Genomic DNA, 10,813 nt, shown 5'->3' with positions numbered 1-10,813 from the left:
ACACTCTCTGACCCTCTCTGAGCCTCTCTGACACTCTCAGACAGTCTCTGGCACACTCTATCACTCTCTGACACTCTATATCACTCTCTGACACTCTCTGATACACTCTGGCACTCTCAGACACTCTCTGACACTCTCTATCACTCACTGAAACTCTCTGATACACTCTGACACTCTCAGACACTCTCTGACACACTAAGACACTCTCTACCACTCTCTACCACTCTCTGACACTCTCTGATACGCTCTAACACTCTCAGACACTCTCTGACACTCTCTTTCACTCTCTGACTCAATCTGACACTCTCAGACAGTCTCAGACACTCTCTATCACTCTCTGACACTCTCTGACAATCTCAGACACACTCAGACGCTCTCTGACACTCTCTATCACTGTCTGACACTCTCTGACACTCTCTGGCACTCTCTGACCCTCTCTATCACTCTCTGACCCTCTCTGAGACTCTCAGACCCACTCAGACACTCGCTGACACTCACTATCACTCTCTGGCACTCTCTGACACTTTCAGACATTCTCTGCCACTCTCTATCACTCTCTGACACTCTCTGACACTCTCTGACACTCGCACACTCTCTGACACTCTCTGACACTCTTTCACACTCTCTGACCCTCTCTGAGCCTCTCTGACACTCTCAGACAGTCTCTGGCACACTCTATCACTCTCTGACACTCTATATCACTCTCTGACACTCTCTGATACACTCTGGCACTCTCAGACACTCTCTGACACTCTCTATCACTCACTGAAACTCTCTGATACACTCTGACACTCTCAGACACTCTCTGACACACTAAGACACTCTCTACCACTCTCTACCACTCTCTGACACTCTCTGATACGCTCTCACACTCTCAGACACTCTCTGACACTCTCTTTCACTCTCTGACTCAATCTGACACTCTCAGACAGTCTCAGACACTCTCTATCACTCTCTGACACTCTCTGATACTCTCTGATAGACTCTGACACTCTCTGACACTCTCTATCACACTCTGACACTCTCTGACAATCTCAGACACACTCAGACGCTCTCTGACACTCTCTATCACTGTCTGACACTCTCTGACACTCTCTGGCACTCTCTGACCCTCTCTATCACTCTCTGACCCTCTCTGAGACTCTCAGACCCACTCAGACACTCGCTGACACTCACTATCACTCTCTGGCACTCTCTGACACTTTCAGACATTCTCTGCCACTCTCTATCACTCTCTGTCACTCTCTGACACTCTCTGACACTCTCACACTCTCTGACACTCTCTGACACTCTCTGACACTCTCACACTCTTGGACCCTCTCTGACACTCTCTATCACTCTCTGACACTCTCTATCACTCTCTGACACTCTCTGACACTCTCTGACAATCTCAGACACACTCAGACACTCTCTGACACTCTCTGACACTCTCTATCACTCTCTGACACTCTCTGACACTTTCAGACACTCTCTGCCACTCTCTATCACTCTCTATCACTCTCTGACACTCTCTGACACTCTCTCGCACTCTCTGACACTCTCTGACCCACTCTGACACTCTCTGACATTGTCTGACACTCTCTGACACTCTCACACTCTCTGACACTCTCACTCTCTCTGACACTCTCTGACACGCTCTCACACTCTCTGACACTCTCTATTACTCTCTGACACTCTCTGACACTCTCTATCACTCTCTGACACTCTCTATCACTCTCTGACACTCTCTGACACTCTCTGACAATCTCAGACACACTCAGACACTCTCTGACACTCTCTGACACTCTCTGACACTCTCTATCACTCTCTGACACTCTCTGACACTCTCTATCACTCGCTGACACTCACTGACACTCTCAGACACTCTCTGTCACTCTCAGACACTCTCTATCACTCTCTATCACACTCTGACGCTCTCTGACACTCTCAGACACACTGTCACTCTCTGACACTCTCTGACACACTCTGACACTCTCTGACACTCTCTGACACTCTCTGACACTCACTGACACTCTCAGACACTCTCTATCACTCTCTGACACTCTCTATCACTCTCTGACATTCTCAGACACTCCCTATCACTCTCTGAAACTCTCTGACACTCTCTGACACTCAGTGACACTCTCTTACACTCCCTATCACTCTCTATCACTCTCTGACACTCTCTGACAATCTCTGACACTCTTAGACACTCTCGATCACTCTCTATCACTTTCTGACACTCTCTATCGCTCTCTGACACTCTCCATCACTCTCTGAATCTCTCTGACACTCTCTATCACTCAATGACACTCTCTGAAACTCTCAGACACTCTCTGACACTCTCGATCACTCTATGACACACGCTGACACTCTCTATCACTCTCTATTACTCTCTGACACACTCTGACACTCTCAGACACATTCAATCACTCTCCATCACTCTCTGACTCTCTTTGACACTCTCAATCACTCTATGACACTCTCTGACACTCTCTATCACTCTCTATTACTCTCTGACCCATTCTGACACTCTCCGACACTCTCAGACACTCTCTATCACTCTCTGACACTCTCTGATGCTCTCTGACACTCTTTGACACTCTCTATCACTCTCTGACACTCTCTATCACTCTCTGACACTCTCTGACACACTCAGACACTCTCTATCACTCTCTATCACTCTCTGACATACTCTGACAGTCTCTGACACTCTCAGACTCTCTCAGACACTCTCTGACACTCTCTGACACTCTCCATCACTCTCTATCACTCTCTATCACTCTCTGACACTCTCTGACACTCTCTGACACACTCAGACACTCACTATCACTCTCTATCACTCTCTATCGCTCTCAGACACTCACTATCACTCTCTGACACTCTATATCAATCTCTGAAACTCTCTGACACTCTCTGATACTCAATGACACTCTCTGACATTCCCTATCGCTCTCTATCACTCTCTGACACTCTCTGACACTCTCAGACATTCTCTATCACTCTCTATCACTCTCTGACACGCTCCATCACTCTTTATCACTCTCTGACACTCTCTGACACTCTCAGACATTCTCTATCACTCTTTCTCACTCTCTGACACTCTCTGACACTCTCTGACAATCTCAGACACTCTCAGACACTATCTATCACTCTCTGAAACTCACTGACACTCTCAGACATTCTCTGTCACTCTCAGACATTCTCTGTCACTCTCTATCACTCTCTGACACTCACTGACACACTCTGAAACTCTCTATCACTCCCTGACACTCTTTTTCGGTCTCTGAAACACTCTGACACTCTCTGACACTCTCAGACACTCACTATCACTCTCTATCACTCTCTGACACCCTCTGACACTCTAAGTATCTCTCTCTCACACTCTGAATCTCTCAGACGCTCTCTATCAGTCTCTGACACTCTCTATCACTCTCTGACCTTCTCAGACACTCTCAATCACTCTCAGAAACTCTCTATCACTCTCTGACACTCACTGACACTCTCAGCCACTCTCTGTCACTCTCAGAGACTCTCTATCACTCTCTATCAGACACTGACGCTCTCTGACATTCTCAGACACTCTCTATCACTCTCTGACACTCTCTGACACTCTCTGACACACTCTGACACTCTCTGACACTCTCTGACACTCTCTGACACTCTCTGTCACTCTATGACTTTCTCAGACACTCTCTATCACTCCCTCTCACTCTCTGACACTCTCTGACACTCTCTGACAATCTCAGACACTCTCAGACACTATCTATCACTCTCTGAAAATCACTGACACTCTCAGACATTCTCTGTCACTCTCAGACATTCTCTGTCACTCTCTATCACTCTCTGACACTCACTGACACACTCTGAAACTCTCTATCACTCCCTGACACACTCTTTCGCTCTCTGAAACACTCTGACACTCTCTGACACTCTCAGACACTCACTATCACTCTCTATCACTCTCTGACACCCTCTGACACTCTAAGTATCTCTCTCTCACACTCTGAATCTCTCAGACGCTCTCTATCAGTCTCTGACACTCTCTATCACTCTCTGACATTCTCAGACACTCTCTAGCACTCTCTGACACTCTCTATCACTCTCTGACACTCTCTGACACTCTCTGTCACTCTATGACTTTCTCTGACACTCTCTATCACTCTCTATCACTCTCTGATACTCTCTGATACTCTCCGACGCTCTCAGACACTCTCTATCACTCTCTATCACTCTCTGAGCCTCTCTGACACTCTCAGACACTCTCCATCACTCTCTATCACACTCTGACGCTCTCTGACACTCTCTAACACACTCAGACACTCTCTATCACTCTCAATCACTCTCAGACACTCTCTGACAGTTTCAGACACTCTGCCACTCTCTATCACTCTCTGACACTCTCTGACACTCTCTGACACTCGCACACTCTCTGACACTCTTTCACACTCTCTGACCCTCTCTGAGCCTCTCTGACACTCTCAGACAGTCTCTGGCACACTCTATCACTCTCTGACACTCTATATCACTCTCTGACACTCTCTGATACACTCTGGCACTCTCAGACACTCTCTGACACTCTCTATCACTCACTGAAACTCTCTGATACACTCTGACACTCTCAGACACTCTCTGACACACTAAGACACTCTCTACCACTCTCTACCACTCTCTGACACTCTCTGATACGCTCTAACACTCTCAGACACTCTCTGACACTCTCTTTCACTCTCTGACTCAATCTGACACTCTCAGACAGTCTCAGACACTCTCTATCACTCTCTGACACTCTCTGATACTCTCTGATAGACTCTGACACTCTCTGACACTCTCTATCACACTCTGACACTCTCTGACAATCTCAGACACACTCAGACGCTCTCTGACACTCTCTATCACTGTCTGACACTCTCTGACACTCTCTGGCACTCTCTGACCCTCTCTATCACTCTCTGACCCTCTCTGAGACTCTCAGACCCACTCAGACACTCGCTGACACTCACTATCACTCTCTGGCACTCTCTGACACTTTCAGACATTCTCTGCCACTCTCTATCACTCTCTGTCACTCTCTGACACTCTCTGACACTCTCACACTCTCTGACACTCTCTGACACTCTCTGACACTCTCACACTCTTGGACCCTCTCTGACACTCTCTATCACTCTCTGACACTCTCTATCACTCTCTGACACTCTCTGACACTCTCTGACAATCTCAGACACACTCAGACACTCTCTGACACTCTCTGCCACTCTCTATCACTCTCTATCACTCTCTGACACTCTCTGACACTCTCTCGCACTCTCTGACACTCTCTGACCCACTCTGACACTCTCTGACATTGTCTGACACTCTCTGACACTCTCACACTCTCTGACACTCTCACTCTCTCTGACACTCTCTGACACGCCCTCACACTCTCTGACACTCTCTATCACTCTCTGACACTCTCTGACACTCTCTATCACTCTCTGACACTCTCTATCACTCTCTGACACTCTCTGACACTCTCTGACAATCTCAGACACACTCAGACACTCTCTGACACTCTCTGACACTCTCTATCACTCTCTGACACTCTCTGACACTCTCTATCACTCGCTGACACTCACTGACACTCTCAGACACTCTCTGTCACTCTCAGACACTCTCTATCACTCTCTATCACACTCTGACGCTCTCGGACACTCTCAGACACACTGTCACTCTCTGACACTCTCTGACACACTCTGACACTCTCTGTCACTCTCTGACACTCTCTGACACTCACTGACACTCTCAGACACTCTCTATCACTCTCTGACACTCTCTATCACTCTCTGACATTCTCAGACACTCCCTATCACTCTCTGAAACTCTCTGACACTCTCTGACACTCAATGACACTCTCTTACACTCCCTATCACTCTCTATCACTCTCTGACACTCTCTGACAATCTCTGACACTCTTAGACACTCTCGATCACTCTCTATCACTTTCTGACACTCTCTATCGGTCTCTGACACTCTCCATCACTCTCTGAATCTCTCTGACACTCTCTATCACTCAATGACACTCTCTGAAACTCTCAGACACTCTCTATCACTCTCAGACACTCTCTGACACTCTCGATCACTCTTTGACACACGCTGACACTCTCTATCACTCTCTATTACTCTCTGACACACTCTGACACTCTCAGACACATTCAATCACTCTCCATCACTCTCTGACTCTCTTTGACACTCTCAATCACTCTATGACACTCTCTGACACTCTCTATCACTCTCTATTACTCTCTGACACATTCTGACACTCTCCGACACTCTCAGACACTCTCTATCACTCTCTGACACTCTCTGACGCTCTCTGACACTCTTTGACACTCTCTATCACTCTCTATCACTCTCTGACACTCTCTGACACTCTCTATCACTCTCTGACACTCTCTGACACACTCAGACACTCTCTATCACTCTCTATCACTCTCTGACATACTCTGACAGTCTCTGACACTCTCAGACTCTCTCAGACACTCTCTGACACTCTCTGACACTCTCCATCACTCTCTATCACTCTCTATCACTCTCTGACACTCTCTGACACTCTCTGACACACTCAGACACTCACTATCACTCTCTATCACTCTCTATCGCTCTCAGACACTCACTATCACTCTCTGACACTCTATATCAATCTCTGAAACTCTCTGACACTCTCTGATACTCAATGACACTCTCTGACATTCCCTATCGCTCTCTATCACTCTCTGACACTCTCTGACACTCTCAGACATTCTCTATCACTCTCTATCACTCTCTGACACGCTCCATCACTCTTTATCACTCTCTGACACTCTCTGACACTCTCAGACATTCTCTATCACTCTTTCTCACTCTCTGACACTCTCTGACACTCTCTGACAATCTCAGACACTCTCAGACACTATCTATCACTCTCTGAAACTCACTGACACTCTCAGACATTCTCTGTCACTCTCAGACATTCTCTGTCACTCTCTATCACTCTCTGACACTCACTGACACACTCTGAAACTCTCTATCACTCCCTGACACTCTTTTTCGGTCTCTGAAACACTCTGACACTCTCTGACACTCTCAGACACTCACTATCACTCTCTATCACTCTCTGACACCCTCTGACACTCTAAGTATCTCTCTCTCACACTCTGAATCTCTCAGACGCTCTCTATCAGTCTCTGACACTCTCTATCACTCTCTGACCTTCTCAGACACTCTCAATCACTCTCAGAAACTCTCTATCACTCTCTGACACTCACTGACACTCTCAGCCACTCTCTGTCACTCTCAGAGACTCTCTATCACTCTCTATCAGACACTGACGCTCTCTGACATTCTCAGACACTCTCTATCACTCTCTGACACTCTCTGACACACTCTGACACTCTCTGACACTCTCTGACACTCTCTGACACTCTCTGTCACTCTATGACTTTCTCAGACACTCTCTATCACTCCCTCTCACTCTCTGACACTCTCTGACAATCTCAGACACTCTCAGACACTATCTATCACTCTCTGAAAATCACTGACACTCTCAGACATTCTCTGTCACTCTCAGACATTCTCTGTCACTCTCTATCACTCTCTGACACTCACTGACACACTCTGAAACTCTCTATCACTCCCTGACACTCTCTTTCGCTCTCTGAAACACTCTGACACTCTCTGACACTCTCAGACACTCACTATCACTCTCTATCACTCTCTGACACCCTCTGACACCCTAAGTATCTCTCTCTCACACTCTGAATCTCTCAGACGCTCTCTATCAGTCTCTGACACTCTCTATCACTCTCTGACATTCTCAAACACTCTCTAGCACTCTCTGACACTCTCTATCACTCTCTGACACTCTCTGACACTCTCTGTCACTCTATGACTTTCTCTGACACTCTCTATCACTCTCTATCACTCTCTGATACTCTCTGATACTCTCCGACGCTCTCAGACACTCTCTATCACTCTCTGAGCCTCTCTGACACTCTCAGACACTCTCCATCACTCTCTATCACACTCTGACGCTCTCTGACACTCTCTAACACACTCAGGCACTCTCTATCACTCTCAATCACTCTCAGACACTCTCTGACAGTTTCAGACACTCTGCCACTCTCTATCACTCTCTGACACTCTCTGACACTCTCTGACACTCGCACACTCTCTGACACTCTCTGACACTCTTTCACACTCTCTGACCCTCTCTGAGCCTCTCTGACACTCTCAGACAGTCTCTGGCACACTCTATCACTCTCTGACACTCTATATCACTCTCTGACACTCTCTGATACACTCTGGCACTCTCAGACACTCTCTGACACTCTCTATCACTCACTGAAACTCTCTGATACACTCTGACACTCTCAGACACTCTCTGACACACTAAGACACTCTCTACCACTCTCTACCACTCCCTGACACTCTCTGATACGCTCTAACACTCTCAGACACTCTCTGACACTCTCTTTCACTCTCTGACTCAATCTGACACTCTCAGACAGTCTCAGACACTCTCTATCACTCTCTGACACTCTCTGATACTCTCTGATAGACTCTGACACTCTCTGACACTCTCTATCACACTCTGACACTCTCTGACAATCTCAGACACACTCAGACGCTCTCTGACACTCTCTATCACTGTCTGACACTCTCTGACACTCTCTGGCACTCTCTGACCCTCTCTATCACTCTCTGACCCTCTCTGAGACTCTCAGACCCACTCAGACACTCGCTGACACTCACTATCACTCTCTGGCACTCTCTGACACTTTCAGACATTCTCTGCCACTCTCTATCACTCTCTGTCACTCTCTGACACTCTCTGACACTCTCACACTCTCTGACACTCTCTGACACTCTCTGACACTCTCACACTCTTGGACCCTCTCTGACACTCTCTATCACTCTCAGACACTCTCTATCACTCTCTGACACTCTCTGACACTCTCTGACAATCTCAGACACACTCAGACACTCTCTGACACTCTCTGACACTCTCTATCACTCTCTGACACTCTCTGACACTTTCAGACACTCTCTGCCACTCTCTATCACTCTCTATCACTCTCTGACACTCTCTGACACTCTCTCGCACTCTCTGACACTCTCTGACCCACTCTGACACTCTCTGACATTGTCTGACACTCTCTGACACTCTCACACTCTCTGACACTCTCACTCTCTCTGACACTCTCTGACACGCTCTCACACTCTCTGACACTCTCTATCACTCTCTGACACTCTCTGACACTCTCTATCACTCTCTGACACTCTCTATCACTCTCTGACACTCTCTGACACTCTCTGACAATCTCAGACACACTCAGACACTCTCTGACACTCTCTGACACTCTCTATCACTCTCTGACACTCTCTGACACTCTCTATCACTCGCTGACACTCACTGACACTCTCAGACACTCTCTGTCACTCTCAGACACTCTCTATCACTCTCTATCACACTCTGACGCTCTCTGACACTCTCAGACACACTGTCACTCTCTGACACTCACTGACACTCTCAGACACTCTCAGACACTCTCTATCACTCTCTGACACTCTCTATCACTCTCTGACATTCTCAGACACTCCCTATCAATCTCTGAAACTCTCTGACACTCTCTGACACTCAATGACACTCTCTTACACTCCCTATCACTCTCTATCACTCTCTGACACTCTCTGACAATCTCTGACACTCTTAGACACTCTCGATCACTCTCTATCACTTTCTGACACTCTCTATCGCTCTCTGACACTCTCCATCACTCTCTGAATCTCTCTGACACTCTCTGTCACTCAATGACACTCTCTGAAACTCTCAGACACTCTCTATCACTCTCAGACACTCTCTGACACTCTCGATCACTCTCTGACACACTCTGACACTCTCAGACACATTCAATCACTCTCCATCACTCTCTGACTCTCTTTGACACTCTCAATCACTCTATGACACTCTCTGACACTCTCTATCACTCTCTATTACTCTCTGACACATTCTGACACTCTCCGACACTCTCAGACACTCTCTATCACTCTCTGACACTCTCTGACGCTCTCTGACACTCTTTGACACTCTCTATCACTCTCTGACACTCTCTGACACTCTCTATCACTCTCTGACACTCTCTGACACACTCAGACACTCTCTATCACTCTCTATCACTCTCTGACATACTCTGACAGTCTCTGACACTCTCAGACTCTCTCAGACACTCTCTGACACTCTCTGACACTCTCCATCACTCTCTATCACTCTCTATCACTCTCTGACACTCTCTGACACACTCAGACACTCACTATCACTCTCTATCACTCTCTATCGCTCTCAGACACTCACTATCACTCTCTGACACTCTATATCAATCTCTGAAACTCTCTGACACTCTCTGATACTCAATGACACTCTCTGACATTCCCTATCGCTCTCTATCACTCTCTGACACGCTCCATCACTCTTTATCACTCTCTGACACTCTCTGACACTCTCAGACATTCTCTATCACTCTTTCTCACTCTCTGACACTCTCTGACACTCTCTGACAATCTCAGACACTCTCAGACACTATCTATCACTCTCTGAAACTCACTGACACTCTCAGACATTCTCTGTCACTCTCAGACATTCTCTGTCACTCTCTATCACTCTCTGACACTCACTGACACACTCTGAAACTCTCTATCACTCCCTGACACTCTTTTTCGGTCTCTGAAACACTCTGACACTCTCTGACACTCTCAGACACTCACTATCACTCTCTATCACTCTCTGACACCCTCTGACACTCTAAGTATCTCTCTCTCA

Source organism: Heterodontus francisci, chromosome X, assembly GCF_036365525.1.
Source record: "Heterodontus francisci isolate sHetFra1 chromosome X, sHetFra1.hap1, whole genome shotgun sequence".
Lineage (NCBI taxonomy): Eukaryota > Metazoa > Chordata > Chondrichthyes > Heterodontiformes > Heterodontidae > Heterodontus > Heterodontus francisci.
This window is presented reverse-complemented; position numbering follows the sequence as displayed.